This window comes from Mesocricetus auratus, unplaced genomic scaffold (assembly GCF_017639785.1).
Source record: "Mesocricetus auratus isolate SY011 unplaced genomic scaffold, BCM_Maur_2.0 Super-Scaffold_100010, whole genome shotgun sequence".
In the NCBI taxonomy this organism is placed as follows: domain Eukaryota; kingdom Metazoa; phylum Chordata; class Mammalia; order Rodentia; family Cricetidae; genus Mesocricetus; species Mesocricetus auratus.
Genome location: NW_024429194.1, coordinates 17,732,142 through 17,741,633, shown reverse-complemented (window position 1 = coordinate 17,741,633; position 9,492 = coordinate 17,732,142).

Sequence of the window (9,492 nt, the reverse complement as noted above, 5' to 3'; positions counted from 1 at the left end):
GTATGTGTGTGAGTGTGTTTGTGTGAGAGAGTGTGTATGTGAGTGTGTGTGTGCATGTGAGAGAGTGTGTGAGAGAGTGTGTGTGTGAGAGAGTGTGTGTATGTGAGTGTGTGTGCATGTGAGAGAGAGTGTGTGAGAGAGAGTATGTGTGTGTGAGTGTGTGTGTGTGTTTGTGTGTGTGTGTGTTGATTACTCGGCTCCCTATTTTATCCCACTGGCCTATGTGACTTCTTTAATGCCAGTACCATGATTTTTGGTTGCTACAGATTAAACATGTTCTTTTCAATGGATACAGATTTTAGTGGGGAAGGGGAAAGATTCCTAGAGATGGTTAGTAATGGTAGACGCACAATAATGTAATACACACAATTCCATACAAGTTATTCTAAAATAGCTAAAATGATAAATTGTATCTATGTATATTTTACTACAGTTTAAAGTCTAGAAAAACGTAAGTGCGATGACCCTGGGTTGGGGGAAATGGGTCATCTTGGCACTGCAGTGTCAGCTTGACTGTGTTTGAAGAACAGCGAAGTCAGCTCAAATCCAGCGCCGTTTGTCTACTGTTACGTATCTACAGAGACCTCTATTCCGCTGCCAAGCAGCCCTGGCCGTCCCCTGGGAACAGTGAGGAAGACTTCAGTGGAACACACGCCATTGTTTCCCATTTTAAACCTGTACCGTGATGTAGATAATGATGGGAACAGGTGACAATGTGAGAGGACTGTGTGAAGTTCAGGAGAGAGAATCTGTGCTGGGCTTGAGTGGAGGCGTCAGAAGTGGGAAAACAGGAGGCTGGGAAGGCAAAATCAAAGGGTTTCTATTGGATGTGTCTATTTTGAGTGTTTTTGTGAGGTATCCAGTTAGAGATGGCATTCCTGTCCATACAGGATGCTATTAACCTTATAAATATTACATTATCAATAAAATGTAAGTGTTTAATCCATCCACGGTTTTCCTAATCATTGAAATTTGAATTTCTCTTCATTGAGGTTAGATATATTTTTGATGGTCAGTGTTGTCAACTTGACAAGATCTGGAATCCCCTGGGGGATGGGCCTTGGGCATCTGTAGAGATTATCTTGATTATAATGATTGAGGTGGGATGACTTGCCCACTGTGGGCGGCACCATTCCCTGGGTGGGATTTTAGACTGTTCAAGGGACTGCTCAGCAACATGCAGTCATCACCCCTGCTTCCTGATTGTGTCACACAGGCCCAGAATCAGGGAACCTGGACAACCCCAAATGCTCATTTAGTCAAATACCATCAAATAGGGAGGAGGCATATGCAATGCAGAATTTTATAAGTCTTGTGTTAATCATAGAGAGGAGATCCATAAATCATAAAACTTTCACAAAGAGGGCCTATTACAGGGATATGGAAGACTCAACAGAGCTACATCATCAAAAGGCCCACTCAGCATGGGTGATGATTCATGAAAATCGCTCATTGGGAGCTCCCTTCATGTAGGGATGTGCCAATCTCTCTGTGCAGCCCCTGCTAACACATGGTTTTTGCTAACATATCTGAATGTTTCACGGTGTTTTGTGATGAAAGCAACAAGTCAGGATTTGGGATCTGGTGTGATGTGATGTCTGCTTCATCTTCCCTCTGCCTGGACTTCCAAAGCCGAGATTAACTGTACCTTGAGCTGTGAACTGGGGCAAATTGTTCCTCCTTTGTTTGTTCTGTCAGAGTATTTTACCACAGCAACAAGGAAACCAAGACAATACTCAGCACCACCCTCCAGTTTTTCACTAATCATTGAGATTTAAAAGTCTCTTCATGTTGACTATTCATTTGAATTTTATCTTCTGTGCCGTGCCCAATCCTTTTCTATTTCCCGGCTTTAAAAGGCTTTTCTTGCTATGTATCATCTCTCTGAATGTGCTGGACCATTTTCTTTTGCATCTTGCATCTGTTTCAATGCTTTGTATTGCTCATCACTTTGGTCTGTGGAGTCTTTTTGCTACATTATCACTTCTAAGGTTTGTGCTTTCATACAGACAGCATCTCTGATATTAAGTCAGTAACGCCATCCTTATCCATGTATGAAACATTCTCATATGTGAACTTTTAGTATTTTTATGTTTTGATTTTAATCCATCTGAATTTATTTTTCTATTGAGATAGAATTTAACCTCTCCTCCAGATAAAAGGCCAGTTGTCCCAAACTCCACTTGTTTGAAATACACATTTACAAGTGTCTGTGTAGACCCCTACTAACACTCAGTTTTAGCTTTTGTATCTGAATAATTCTGGGTGTTTGTGCTGAAAGCAACAAGTGATTTACTAAAAACCCTTAACCACACTGTTTCTGCAGCTGTGCATCAAAGCACACTGGCTTTTTTCAAGTGCTTGAACATGTAGGGTTTCTTACTCTTCCCATTCCTCTTACAGTGTTGGTTTTTACAATAGAATGGATGACCTATGGTATTGCTGTATAGCTTTTACCTGTGAACTGAAACATTTTATATCAGAGAGAGTCTTGTTAAGACTTAGGAATCAAACAAAACTTACAAGTCTCAAAAGTAAACAACTCACAAGTCTTAGGAAGCTCCTGAAACTTACAAGATGCATACGGCCCTTCCCCAAGGTTATATGAACAGTAATAACAATTTTACACATGGGAAGAAACTCCCCAAGGACCCACCCTGAGCTGCTTACAATTTATGAATGGAGCTCCAGGTGAGCAATTTTCATGAATCATCACCCTTGCTAAGTAGCGCTTTTTGATGATGCAACGGAGTATCCTAAATCCCTGTAATAACTCCTGTTTGTGAAGGTTTTATGAATTATGGATCTTCAATTTATGATTACTATAAACAACTCGCAAAACTTAGAAAATTCTGCATTGTCTGTGCCTCCTCCCTATTTGAGGGTATTTGACTAAATGAACATTTGGGGTTGTCCAGGTTCCCTGACTCTCACAGTGTGGCACCAAGATGTTTATAAACAGCTTATACAGGTAAGAGTGAGGTGTTCACCTGCGCCTGTGGACTGTGAAGTTTCACTTGGTGCTGGCAGAACAGTTTGAAAATTGTAGAAGCAACAGTTTGCTAAGCTGGCCTATTGAGGGTTTGGGTCAGAAAAATCCAAGCTGCTTATAATTCTGTTTGATGATGTCTGCTCAGCAAGAGCTTGTTGTTAGTGAGATTTGCTCATTAGGATCCCCAAAGTTCACAGACTGAATCCTCATGGGCTACATCCCTTGTTCACTGGCTCAGAATCCAGATCCTCTTGGGTCCAGTCCTTGGCCCAGACTTTCATGTTTGATGAGCTCATTAGGAACTCAGTAACCAGGCAGAGTCTCCTGTAAATTAGCAGAGGTCGTCTGAAGGTGGAACCCAGGGGAGCAGCTACTTCAGGGATGGAAAATAAGTTATGTGTTGTTAATGCACAGCCCAGGGAGATGGATGCTTCATTTCCAATAGGGACAGAGCAGAGGGCAAGTGGCCAAAGGTCGCTTTCAGGTGAAAATGGTGCTGGGCTTTGTGTTCAGAAGATATGTCCTGGGTCCTGGTTCAGCACCCGCCCTGAACTCTCTGGAAAGACACAGAACATACCCAAGAACCTCTAGTGATCGGCTCACAGTGTGGTGAGATGAGGCTGGGTGAGGTTATTTTTAGCTTGAATTTAGAATTACATAAGATGGGTTGATTAGTATATTTCAGAATATGAATTTGATTATAGCAGTTCAAAAATAATGTTAGAACCATCCCTGCACGTCTGGAATGAAGTCAGTTTAATCACAATGAATGGCCTTTTTGATGTGATCTTGAATTCGTATTGCAAGAATTTTATTAAGAATATTTGTGTCAGGGAGATTAGTCTGTAATTGTGTGTGTGTGTGTGTGTTGCATTTATCTGTTTTTTTTGGTATGAAAGTAATATTGGGTTCATAAAAACATTTTTGAAGCCTTCCTTGCTTTTCTATTTTATGAAATAATTTGAGTATGCTTGTGCTTCTGTGAAGTTCTGAGGGAATTCTGCTGTGAATTCATCAAATATTGGGCACCTTTAGTTGGGGGATTTAAAATATATTTCATTTAATGCTCTTACATACATAAAATATATTTGGACAAAAATATGTTTGGATCCAGTCCACCTACCTCTCCCTCTCCTCCAGTTCCTCTCTTATTTGCCACCACCACCTTTACCTTCATACTTGGATATTTTTTTTTAAATCACTGCTTCAATCTCATTGCCGGTAATGGATCTGAATCTGCTTAAAGTATGTATTTCTTTGCTTATCGCTCCTCTCTCTCTGTCACTGGGATCCGTGAGTTCAGTTCAGTGTTTAATTGTGGGTGTTTGCCTCTGCTTCCATCAGTCACTGGATGAAGGTTCTCACATCGTGTTCCCAATCTGTTCAGGAGATCTTGCCTCATTCCTCTTCTCTGGGGTACCATGCATATCTCTCTTAGGTTATTTCCTGTTTCCCAGACTCTCTGTCAGTGGAATTGCATACTGGAACTATCCTGATCCATGTCTATAATTGGTAAAGAATGGGTAGGGGAAACCAGCAGAGACAGCTGATCTGAACAAGGGGGAGCTCTTGGACCCCAGACCGACAGCTGGGAGGCCAGCATGGGTCTGATCCAGAACCCCAGTGTGAGAGTCAGTGAGGAGGTCTGGGCAACCTATGGGGCCCTGGGCAGTAGATTAGTATTTATTCTTGGTATACAAACGGACTTCGTGTGTCCATAACACAAAGAGGGATGCTCTCTCAGCCTGGACTCTTAGGGGAGTGCCTGGACCCTGCCCTGAGTGAAATTACAGACTCTGGATATCTCCTATGTGGAAGGAAGTGGGGATAGGGTGGGAGGCTGAGGGGGATGGTGGGGGGAGCAGGAGGAGAGGAGGGAGAGGGAACTGGGATTGACATGTGAAGAAAGCTATTTAAAATTAAAGTAATAAAAAACTATGTATTTCATCATGGTTTGATTTTAGTAAGTCATATACATTTAGAAATTCACCCATTTCTTAAGATTTTTCAATTTAATGGAATATTGGTTTTTAAAGGTTTTTATTTATGATTTTCTTAATTTCATTTTTGTAATCTTGTCCTTCTCATTTCTAATTTTATTAATTTGGGTCTTTTCACTTCCTTCGTTTAATTTGTAGAAAGATTTTTCATGGCCATCTGAATAGACAAAAATGGGGTCTTGCAAAAATCCAACATTTCTTCATGAAAAGGCCTGGCAGGAGCATTGCTCAACATAATAAAACCTATATACAATAACAAACCTATACTCAACATCATATTACATTACGTGGAGGAGACCCCAAAGCATTCATACTAAGATTGGGACTGAGACAAAAGTGTCCACTCTCTCCACTTCTATCAAAAATGGTGCTTGGAGTCTTAGCTAAAACAGCAAGACAAGAGAAAGAAACAAAAGATACAAAGAAGGAAGATACAAAGGAAGAGAAGTCAATGCATCTCTGCTTACAGATGATAGACACAAAACTCAACTCCAGACGGATCAAGGCCCTCCACAGGACAAGATGGGAAGTGCACTTTGACTCACAGACACAGGTAAAGACTCTGATAACACAGGAAATAAGGCCAACAACTGACAAATGCATTCCTATGAAATTTTAAGATCTTCCACACAGCATAGGAAACTGTCAGCTCAGTGAAGAGGCAGCTCATAGAATGGGAGAAAACCTCTCAGATATTCGTCTGATGGGATCATCATCTAGAGTATATGAAGGACTAAACAAAATCTAAATAGCAAGAAAATAAACAACTCAATTAAAATGGGAACTAGATAGAAAGCTCTCAAAAGAAGAAAGACAAATGGTCAATAAATGCTTAACATGTCTTCAACATCCTTAGCTATCAGGGAAATGCAACCATTTTCACCCTCCATCTCATCTCAGTCAGAATGGGCATCACCAGAAGTACAAATGACAACTAATGCTAGCACTAGGTTGTAATAATAGGGGGACCCTGATGTACTCTTGGTGGGGATGTTAACTCTATACTGTGGAGATCAGTTCACAGGTTTCTCAAAACACTAGAAATGGCTCTATCTTGTGAGCCAACTATACCATTCCTGCATATAGACACAAAGGAAGTAATTCTACTTCAGAGACTCTGACCCATCCATGTTTATTGCTGGCCCTTTCACAATAGCCAGGAGATGGAAACAACCTAGATGTCTATTAACTAACTAATGAATACTGAACACGTAGTATTTTTACACAATAGAAAAGGAATCTATTGTTTTGCATCATGACAATAAAAAGCTCTGGAGAATGCCAGGAACTGGCTACCCATTGCCCATACCAGGTTTAAGGGCTTGAGAATATCAACTTTCATTTGAAAGGCTTTCCCTAGAGCACTCTGCTCACAGGAAATACTTAGAATGTTCTTTCCAGAATTTTTCTTACCTTGCTATGTTGTAGAATATTATTTTAACTGGGCAAAGATGTGTTACATTTGTTTATAGTGCAGAATATTACTCTAACTGTGCAAAAGTGTGTTGTTTTTGTTTATGCTGAATTTGTTTAATTTGTAAAGCTGTGTTGCATCTGTTCCACCTTGCCTGCCTAAGACACCAGATTAGTCTAATAAAGAGCTGGATGGCCAATAGCTAAACAGGAGAAGGGATAGGCAGGGCCAGTGGGCAGAAAGAATATATAGAAAGAGACATCTAGGCTCAGGAGAAATGAGAGAAGAAGGAGGGAAAATGAGGGAGACACCTGGGGCTAGTAGTCAGGCAGCCCACCAGCCAGCAGACATGAGAAGCAGTGAAAGTAAGATATACAGAAAGAATGAAAAGTAATAAGGCCCAAGGCAAAGGGTAGATGAAGAGAAACAAGTTAATTAAAGTTAAAAGAGCTAGCCAGAAAAGAGATAAGCTAGGCCAAGCATTCAAAACTAATAGCAGTCTGTCTCATGATTTGGGAGCTGGTTAGTGGCCCAAAAGAAACAGCCTGGTACACAGATCAGTCACCCAATCATTCACAGGCTACCGTATTGTTCAAGAGGGCTTCTGTGGTTGTGCTTGTTCAGATATGTAGTTACTCAAGAGTACGCAGCCATGAGAGACACTCCATTTCTAAGGGATATCAGAGCGCACACAGAGAAGACAGTCCTATAGGAGCCACAGAGAGAGAGAGAGAGCCCGAGACCAGCAGCGAACTAGAAAAGATATTTCCAATATATATAAGATGTAAAGGTCTATAATACATAATGGGTTCCCAAAACCCAATGAGAAAAGGCTCAGCAATTGAGCTGGAAAATGAAACACTAGTGTGAGAGGAACGGCAGAGAGGAAGAGGGACTCCTGAGTACTGTCTTTTCCACCAGGGAACTAAACCCAGTCTGGAGTGCAGTTGGGAAGGTTCTAAAGTGAACATCAACAGCTGTGCCCTGGGTCACAAGAGCAGCACTGTGGGGTGCTGACTTTAGTGACACGGGATATTAGGCTTGGGGATATGATCTGCAGGGAAGGCAACGCTCCTATTGTGGCTCAGGTGCTGTATCTGCTAAAGTAACAAAACCTTGGAAGAATTGCATCACCATTGCCTTGGGCACGTGGTATAACGGAGCACAGATGGATGGCAAATGTGTGCAGGAACCATTGTAGCAAAGTCATGGTCACTAAAAGGAAGTGTGTGTACTGAGCAATGCGACCATAGGGAGTGTACTCCCTTGTCTACAAGTCTCGAGGTCTGCAGAAGTCAAGCAGGAGACACAGGACAACTGGAGTTCGCAGTTTGAAGTCACAGGAAGGAACAAAACTATTGCTTGGCTGCAAGACAAGCAGGCAGCAGATGTTCCCTTGCATTGAGAGAATAGCCAGTTCTCTAGTGCTATTCAGGCTGGCAACTGATTAAGGAGAGACAACCTACATTAAAGGGGAAATTCTCTTTACCAAGTCAATGGCTGCAATGATAAACATACCCACAGTATCTTCAAAGAAACACCCAGAATAATATTTAACCTATTCTCCCGGCCTCCTCTCCTCTTCCCCCATGCTTCCAATTTGCTCAGGAGATCCTGTCCCCCTTCCCCTTCTCCAAGGTACCATGTATGTCTCTCTTAGGGTCCTGACTGTTTCCCAGCCTCTCTGGAGGTGTGGATTGTAGGCTGGCCATCCCCTTTTCCATGTCTAAAATCCATTTATGAGTGAGTACATACCATGTTTATCTTTTTGTGACTCAGTTATCTCACTCAGGATGGTTTATTCTAATGCCATCCATTTGCCTGAGAATTTCAAGAGGGAGTTGGGAGAAGGAGAGGGGGGAGAAAAGGAGGGGAGAGGAGGAAATGGGGAAGTGGGAAGTTTGAGTCGGGGGAAGAATAGAGGAGAGCAGGATGAGAGATACCATAATAGAGGGAGCCACTATAGATTTGAGGAGAGATCTGACACTAGGGAGATTTCCAGAGATCTACAAGGATGACACCAACTGACAATCTAAGCAATAGTGGAGAGGCTACCTTAAATGCCCTTCTCCTATAATGAAATTGATAACTACCTTATATGCCATCCTAGAGCCTTCATACAATGACTGACGGAAGCAGAGGCAGACACCCACAGCTAAACACTGAGCTGAACTCCTGGAACCCAGTTTCAGAGAGGGAGGAGTGATGGGCAAAGGGGTCAAGACCCGGCTGGTGAAACCCACAGAAGTAGCTGACCTCAACAAGAGGGAGCTCATGGACCCAAGACTGATGGCTGAGAGGCCAAAATAGGACTGATTCAGACCCCCTGACGTGGGTGTCAGTGAGGAGGCCTTGGCAATCTATGGGGCCTCTGGTAGTAGAACAGTATTTACCCTGGCATACGAATGGACTTTGGGAGCCCATTCCATGTGGAGGGATGTGCTCTCAGCCTGGACACATAGGGGAGGGCCTGGACCCTGCCCTGGATGATATGATAGACTTTGGGGATCCCCATGGAGTGCCTCACCCTCCCTGGGAATTGGAGGGAAGACGGGATGGGTGGCTGGTGGGGGTAGGGGAGAAGGGAAGGAAGGGGGAGAGGGGATTGACATATGAAGCAGGTTTGTTTCTAATTTAAATAAAACAATTAAAAAATATTTGACCTATTATCCAAATACCCGGTATCCTAGTTATACCAACACATAAAACTACCTGTCACACCATATTAGATACATGAACAAATCCAAAATGGTGGCATTGAGCAGTGCTGCCATGCACAGTGTATATGGCAATGACAGGAGGACTCTCGGGGACTGTGTGCAGTGCAGAGAGAGAGTGCCATGATCGCTCACCTATGCAATTATTACCAGGAAGACACTTTGCCATGCTGTTAATGCCAGGAAAAATAAGCCAAAATATACCCATAAGAGAACACCAAAGAGCTCACATCTGCACCTAAGAGCTCACACCTATACACAGTAGCTCACACTGAGGAACTCAGCTTGTAACCAGGAACTCACACCTGCACCAGGAGTTTACACCAGTAACCAGGAGTTCAGTCCTGCACCCTGGATCTAGTCCAGCAC